Raw genomic sequence first — 7,884 nt, forward strand, 5'->3', positions numbered from 1 at the left:
CTCTGGAGCTTACGAGGTAGGCAGCCTCCTTGTTCTGCATGGTGTGCAAGGGGGCGGGGTTGCGGGAATAGGGACCAGCTGGTAATTAATCTCTGCTACTGTAATGGATGTCAGGCTTTCTGCCTGAACCTGGAAAACTACAGAGCTGAGTTGTGTGGCAAATGGTGGAAGCTTGAGGAGTGGTATGTACTCCCATCCTACAGCAGGATGCATCTGCTCTGTAGGGTCATGTAAGGCCTTGGTGGCCCAGCGCACAGTTTAAGGTCAACAGGCCCTTTATTGGGTACAATGATACATGTTGCACTATATTGTTTTATACATATGTAATATTGCTGATTAAACATTATCAATTCGTTAATATTTTGTGGTTAAATCATTACAAAAACTCTAGGATATACAGTATGTGATATAGGAGACAGATAGGCGCAGATGGAATGGCGCCTTGGATCACCGCACTGAGTGCAGCCGCAAGCACTGCGGGGCTCTCAAACACAGCTGGATAATGTGACCCTGTCGCCGAAGAAGAAAAGGCCACAGTGTGTTCCACAACAAGACTTCCATTCCCTGCTGGGAAAACTGCAAGGAGTGTCTGGAAGATACCTGCCTGCCGCCATGCCAATGAAAGCTAGGACGAGCCAGTTCGGCTGATCACAAGAGGAGGCAACTGAGGAAGCTCACAGAAGCTGCTGCCCACAAGTGCCCAGTCTGCACTTAAGTGATACTGGATAATGTAATTATAAATATTTCTCCTTTATAACTATAGTTTATGTACTCAAATATTACTAATTGCATTAACAGGAACATGCCTATAAGCATTGTTATATTTTTTCCTGTGAGTTTATCATGTCAAACCAAAGTTAATAACCGTTTGATGATTATGTCCTGATTGCAAACTGTTCTCACCAAATAATGCTACAGAGGAAGAACATCCAGAGCCAGGCTTATGGTTTTGTTTGCTGTTGTTATTGTTGTTGACAGTATGTCAACTATCTCCACTGTTATCAACAAAAGCCTCAATCAGGACCAGTGTTTCTGGTCTTTGTGTTTCCACTAATACCTTACATGACAAAAGCTAATTAATCTGATCCATGACCATCCATCATAATTCATTAAAAAGAAAAAGTAAATCTGGAGATCTTTCCTGCTGAGAGTATCAGATTCCACACTCTATTACTGCACCTCTAAAAGAAGGGAAGATAGAGCTCTTTACTTGTTGCAATCAAACAATTAAAAAGAGCTATTAAATTAGTACAGTTATTGTTTGTTTCATTTAATGCTTATTATATAAGACATACTAATAGAAATAAGGACAAAATGATTCCTGCAGCCTATAAATTAGATTTAAAAGTCTGCAAACATTGTGAACAGTTTAACGCAATAGAACATCACTCTCTTATGACCCACTGTGACCCACTGTCTTTAATAACACGAGGCAGCATTCTTTCACACTTTTTTTACACACAATTTTTACACCGTTATATTAGCTTCTCATACACTTCAATGGCCATGTATTTCCAGCCTACTGTACTGCTTTCAGGCTCTATTTGTGCCAAAATAAGCTTATACATACAGTACCTACAAACTTTCTCACACACATCCTAAATTTTATTCAAACCAATTCAGATGTGAAGTCAGAGGAAATGCATTTATCAGCAATAGTGGTACTGGTACAGTAAGTGTACTAGTGCCAACTTCAGGGGTAGTTCAGTGGTTAAGGCATCGGACTACGGTTTGGAAAATCCCAGGTTCAAATCCCACACCGTCTCAATTAAGTTAAGCTTATCCTTTATTTAGGGTCGCAGGGGTGCTGGAGCCTATATGAGGAGATGTAGGGCACAAGGCGGGGTTTACTCTGGACAGGGTGCTAATCCATCGTAGGGCACATACATACACACACCAATTAACCTAACCTAATGTCTTTGGACTGTGGAAGGAGAATGAGTGTTACTGCTGCTAATGAAGTGCAATTTAATGAAATTGACATTTTCTGTACTCACTGTAAGCATTCCTTTCTTCATTTATTTATTATGCATGTGTGGACAAATTTGATGATTCTTAGCCTCAAAATGCTCTTAAGTGGCAACTGGATTTGTTTAAAGTTTCTGTATGTACAAATAATATTTTTCTGAACAGGAGCTAAGGCAATGGGTTCAGAATAAAGCAGTTATTTAAGATAAATGATAAATTAATAAGCATTTGTTGCCTTCAGCTTTAGTATTGTGTGTAGGTTTGTAAATGCTTATATACAGTACAGTAACGCCTCATACCAATTCCAAGGAGATTTTTTAAGATGTATTTGGGGTTAGGATTCACAATGTTTAAAGCTGTAATTTAATTAAAGTCCTGAAATTATACTGATAAAAGCCCCTAAAAGCTGGATGGCCTTGCACAAGTCCCCAACAGTGCCAGCTTCGTGGAGCTGTGCCTTAAACTGCTGGCCTTCTGTTCAGTTACAGAGACCTATTCAGCCTTAACCTACAGCTTTAACAGCTAACATGAATTTAATACATTGCAAAGATCCTGCAGATCCTGTGTAAATCCTAAAATGACATTATGGGTTTATGCCTTTAATCCAAAGTGATTTTTACACAGCAAGGTGTGTTTTAGTTAAATAAACTCTGACTTTAGAAAGACTTTTTTACTTAATGTTTATTAGCTGGGTGAACACACTTGTGGCGAGGGGCATACAGCCAGTACGCCCATATATTCTCACTAGTTAACAGGATGAAACACACAGTCAGCACCAGGCACAGCACTACTGCATCCCAAAAAGAGTGATTGTAACTTACCTCTGCTAGCAGCAACGAATCAGCAACATCCCCCTGACGTCTGATTCCTTTAAAAGGGTCTTAATAATGTACAGTACATCAGTATGTAGAATATTAAAAGCATATTTTCTTTCTCCACACAGACTCTGATGCAACCAAGTGTCTCACTGCTTGCACCCAACCCACCACCACCAGAAGCCGCCATTCAGCTAGATAGACTAGACTCGTTTTACAGCGACAGAAATGCAGGTCTGTGTGGTAAGACTCGCGGCAATGGCTTGTGTGTTTACACCAACACGGAATGGTGTAAAAACTCTGTTCTAGTTTCTAGATATTGCTCATTGCTGGTGGAGTTTGTAACTGTTAGATGTAGACATCTTTATTAATCTTGGGAATTCACCACCATTTTTACTATCGGAGTATACATTTCACCTAGCATAAATGCTAAGGAAGTGTTTTGTGAACTGTATGCAAAGCTCAGTAAACTGTAAAACACACACCCCGATGGACGGTTTGTCACTGGAAATTTCAACTATGCAAATCTCAAGTCAGTGTTTCCTAAACTCCATCAAAATGTGGACTTTGCCCCCACCTCGGCTACTCAGAGCACATTTCTGTTGTGCTAATTCCAGAATACAGACCACTCGTCAGGCATTCAAAAATGTTTTTTAAGCAGGTGAAAACCTGGCCACTGTTTCGAGAACACTGACTGGAACATGTTTAGGATACAACTTACACTGACTTAACCAACTTGGAGGACTACACGTCATCAGTGACCATTGGATTACTGCAGAGGTGCGTGCACTTTTGAAGACCCGAGACTTACAGTACTGTAGGTGGCCCTAAGAACAGCAAAGGCTAAACTTTTCTGGGCCATCTGAGAGATGAAACATGCACATGAAGTCTTCTGTCTTAATGACTACCTTCCTGTTGCACTCACACCCATCATCATGAAGTCTGCTGCCCCCACACAATAGATCCACTGCATTTTGCTTATTGTCCTAACCATTCACCGAACAACGCCATCTCCACCACACTCCATCTGACCCTCACACACTTAAAAAATAAGGACACCTATGTTTGAATGCTGTACATAGATTTTAGTTCAGCATTAAATACTATCATAGCCCAACAGAGATGGCTGTTGACTTCAGGAAGACACAGTGCAAGCACTCTCCGCTGAACATCAACGGCTCCTCTGTAAAGCTTATCAACAGCATCAAATTCCTGGGTGTCCATCTGAAGGAGAACCTTACCTGGTCCTTCAACACCAACTTCTTGCACAAGAAAGCACAACAATATCTTTTCTTCCTGAGAAGGCTGAGGAAGGCCCAACTTCCACCACTGATCTTTACCACTTTCTATAGAAGGACTATCGAGAGCATCCTGAGCAGCTGCATCTGGTCTGGTTTGGGAATTGTGCCATCTCCGACTGTAAGACCCTACAGCGGAGAGTGAGGATAACAGAAGATCGTTGGGGTCTCTCTCCAATCTATCGAAGACATCCACACGACAGGCTGCATCTGCAATGCTCCAGTATTGTGGCTGATCAGACACACCCTTCACACTCACTCTTCACCCTCCTGCTATCTGGAACAGCTTATTTTCACAAGCCATCTGTCTCCTCAACAAATATGGACTGGATTGATTTAACACACACACACACACACACACACACACACACACACACACAGTCACTCAGATAAATGCAATTATCTCAAAACTTTGAGACTGAACTAATAAACAACACATGCACAAACACACTGATCAGCAACAATCTAACAGTTGTACACACCAATTAAAAATGGCACAATATTCTTTACTTATTTGCACAAAATTATTTTATATTTGGTGCTACCTACAAGGTTACTTACTACTGTTCACTGTTTCTGCTCCCACTACCTTAACTCATTACCTGTCACGATGGCGGGTCTTGTGTCGGCGTTTGTGTGGCATAAATGCAGGAGGTCAAGTGACGGTTGAAGGATATTCTTTTATTAGGTATCTTAAAGTCCAAACTGAAACAATACTCATTCGAGCACTATAGCAAACTTTAGTATCATATTTCTTTAAGAAAACAACCAACACAACATAACTATAACAAATGCTACACGCACATCTCAACGTAAACAGGCTATTTATAATGATTAGCCTAATGAGTCGCCTCGGCTCAGGTGAGTGCTCCCTTCACCTGACCGAGGTGCACCATGGGAAACAAAGTTTAAAGCAAACTATAAACAAACATAAACATAGTCCTTTGGCGTTTGTTGCCCTCTAGAGTTAACCCTTACAGTACCTCATTACCACGAAGTATTAAATATTTCGTGTTGTTACTAAATGTAACGGGAAATGTCCGGGATATCACTCCATAGTTGTGCGTTGGTTTTGCTGATTTTCAGCAGTGGGCACCCCTGTGAGATTCCTTATTTTTTCATTTTAAAAGACCCTAAAAAACATGCAGAGAGTGTTAAACTTTTTTTTTTGTTGCATAATACCATGACCATTTTGCTGACTGATTTTTAAATAATTTTTTAGATGTTTTTTTTAATTAAATAGATTTTTAGATCTCCCCTAAATGGTAACACACTGATATTTGATATATTAGAAAAAAAACTCTTCTTGAAAATCTTTATCTATCATCTCATCTTGCTCAAAAAGTAATGATCCTCCCATACTGCCTGCCCCACCCATGCTGTCCAGTCCCCTAAAATGACTGGATCCACCAAAGTGACTGAACCCGCTATCTAACCCTCCTGACTGTCCTATGCTCTCATCTTAACTGTGGCCTCTCCAGCCCTCTCCACCTCTTCACATTCCCCTGCATTTTTTTCTCATGTGACCTGTTCTTTAGTTTCTCACATTCTTTGATAATTCCCATTTGGTCACTGGTTGCTTATGCATCTCGTCTGTTTACGAGTGTTCATTACACTCTTCACTGTTCTCTGCCCCCAACATCCTGCCACTTTGCAGTATCTGGCTGCTTTATACTGAAGCACGGACCGTCCTGCCATTCTTCCTGCCTGGTCCGAACATGCAGCTGCATTTTTTTTTAGCCCAATGTTCCCACATGCAACGCATCTCATGCTCCCAGTTATGGCTTTTTTAGACTTATGGGTCTGTGGTCAAAAACACCCAGGCAGAGACTTTTATTTTTGTAGTAATGTTAAATCTTGAGACACAACACAGATCTCTAAATACAAAATCTACGTTTAGAAAGAATTTTCAAGCATTGTGTTAATGTGCAGCTGTAGGATTGTTCTGTGCTCTGGGGACTCAGTTCACAATCACTGATACTGTAAAGCAGCCAGGAGCACTTCCTGGGTGTGGCCTTTAAGTGATGTGTTCCATTATGTGCAAAGTTCAGCTCACACAGGACTATACAGAATCCCTACAGAGTCGTGTTCAGAAATGATTCAACTATACAACTTACTACAAATAGTGAGATACACACCACTGATTCTCACTGTAGCTACAGGTAATTAACCTTCATCATATAATCATGTGTATTCATTAATCTCCATGTTTTAAAGATGTTTTACCTAAAATGGATATTTTGGTCTTTTTTTTTACAATAATGCTTTACAGATTTATTTCTTTATGTTCTTTTTACAGCAGGTAGTTTTGCAGATAAAATTTGGCCAAAGGATGAAGGCGCCAATGTTGTCACAAAAGAAACAGACACTGTTATTCTAAAATGTTCATATGAGTCAAACAGTGAACGTATTTGGCTTTCCTGGTACAAACAATACCCTAACAGTGAACCACAGTATTTACTGTATAAAGGCGCAAGGTCCCAAAGTTCTGCAGGTCACAATCCCACTGATAGATTAGAGTCAAAAACAAACAGAGACTCTACTGAACTTACTATCAGGGATGTGAAGCTCTCAGATTCTGCACTCTATCACTGTGCTCTTACAATAGTATCACAGTAATACAAAGTCAATGAAAGGCTGTACAAAAACCCAACAATGCTATACAGGAAGTTTATAAAACTACATTAACGATGTTTCCTTTACCAACTTATCAGTTAACCACAAGTCACAGACACAAACAAAATATGTGGTAAAATATTGTAGAATATATTTTCTGTTTTTACATAATTATATGCTCAAATAATATAATATAATTTAGCTATTAAAAATGTTGTTCATGTTGTCCTACTTTAATTTATATGCACTTTAATTAACGTACTGTACAAGTAAACAAATTTTGACTTTTATTAAATGATAACTAGTTCTGTTAAACACAATGATAACTTTAGAAGCATTACATAATTTTTTTAGGTAAACAAAAGTATTGCAATTGATATCATTAAAGTATTTAGCAATTGGTAATAATCTGGAAGCATATTGCTTGCTTAGAATATCTACATCAGGCACCTACAGTAACTGTAGTGTTTTTTTCTTCTTCTTTTTTTGCTGTGGTGGTTTTCCAGGCTGGTACACCAGCCTCTTTAAATTATTTCTCCTCTTCAGGAGGTTATATGCATTCTTAATTTGGTTAACATCTTTTGATTAATTTGGCCAGTCTAAAGTCTTTCAATTCCCCCAACCATCATGAGTTACAACAATTAAAGATTAGTGAGTTCATTCCAGAAGCAGCCATATACATGAAGACACACACATATACAAGTTCTGTACCAGGATGACAAATACTTCTCCTATTTACAGTACCTGTTAAGACACTGCTGTGTTTTCAAATATTAAAATTCAAATATTTAAAACTGTCTTGCTTAATATGCTTGTGGTGTTATTGTATCACTTTAGCATGGATTAATATTTGGATATGTATTTGTTTATGATTGTTTTGGTTATATGATACATTGCATGTATCAACAACAGAAATTGTAGATAGTCTGCAATCTTCCTGCCATCTTGCACCAGGTATTGGTGCCCTATTAATGCCTGATTATTCTATTAAATGGAATTTAGCTGAAAAATTAAACAAAACAAACTCTGGGTAAAAACTAAGAAGAGAACAAGATCATATAGTACAGACAGCAAATGAGAGGGTTTAGACTTTGGCTTGTTATAAAGTTCTGAGTTAAAATTCAAAATTAGACACAGTGCACAGTGTATTTTCTATGTAGTATTAGCAGTAGTACTAGTAGTAGTAT

General features: G+C 38.9%; 1 pseudogene; it reads left to right on the forward strand.

Annotated features, from left to right (window-relative positions):
* The first annotated feature begins 6,090 nt into the window (after positions 1-6,090).
* Positions 6,091-6,769, forward strand: LOC128521307 (T cell receptor alpha variable 14/delta variable 4-like; annotated as a pseudogene).
* Positions 6,770-7,884: the final 1,115 nt, after the last annotated feature.

Source organism: Clarias gariepinus, chromosome 1 (genome assembly GCF_024256425.1).
Source record: "Clarias gariepinus isolate MV-2021 ecotype Netherlands chromosome 1, CGAR_prim_01v2, whole genome shotgun sequence".
Lineage (NCBI taxonomy): Eukaryota > Metazoa > Chordata > Actinopteri > Siluriformes > Clariidae > Clarias > Clarias gariepinus.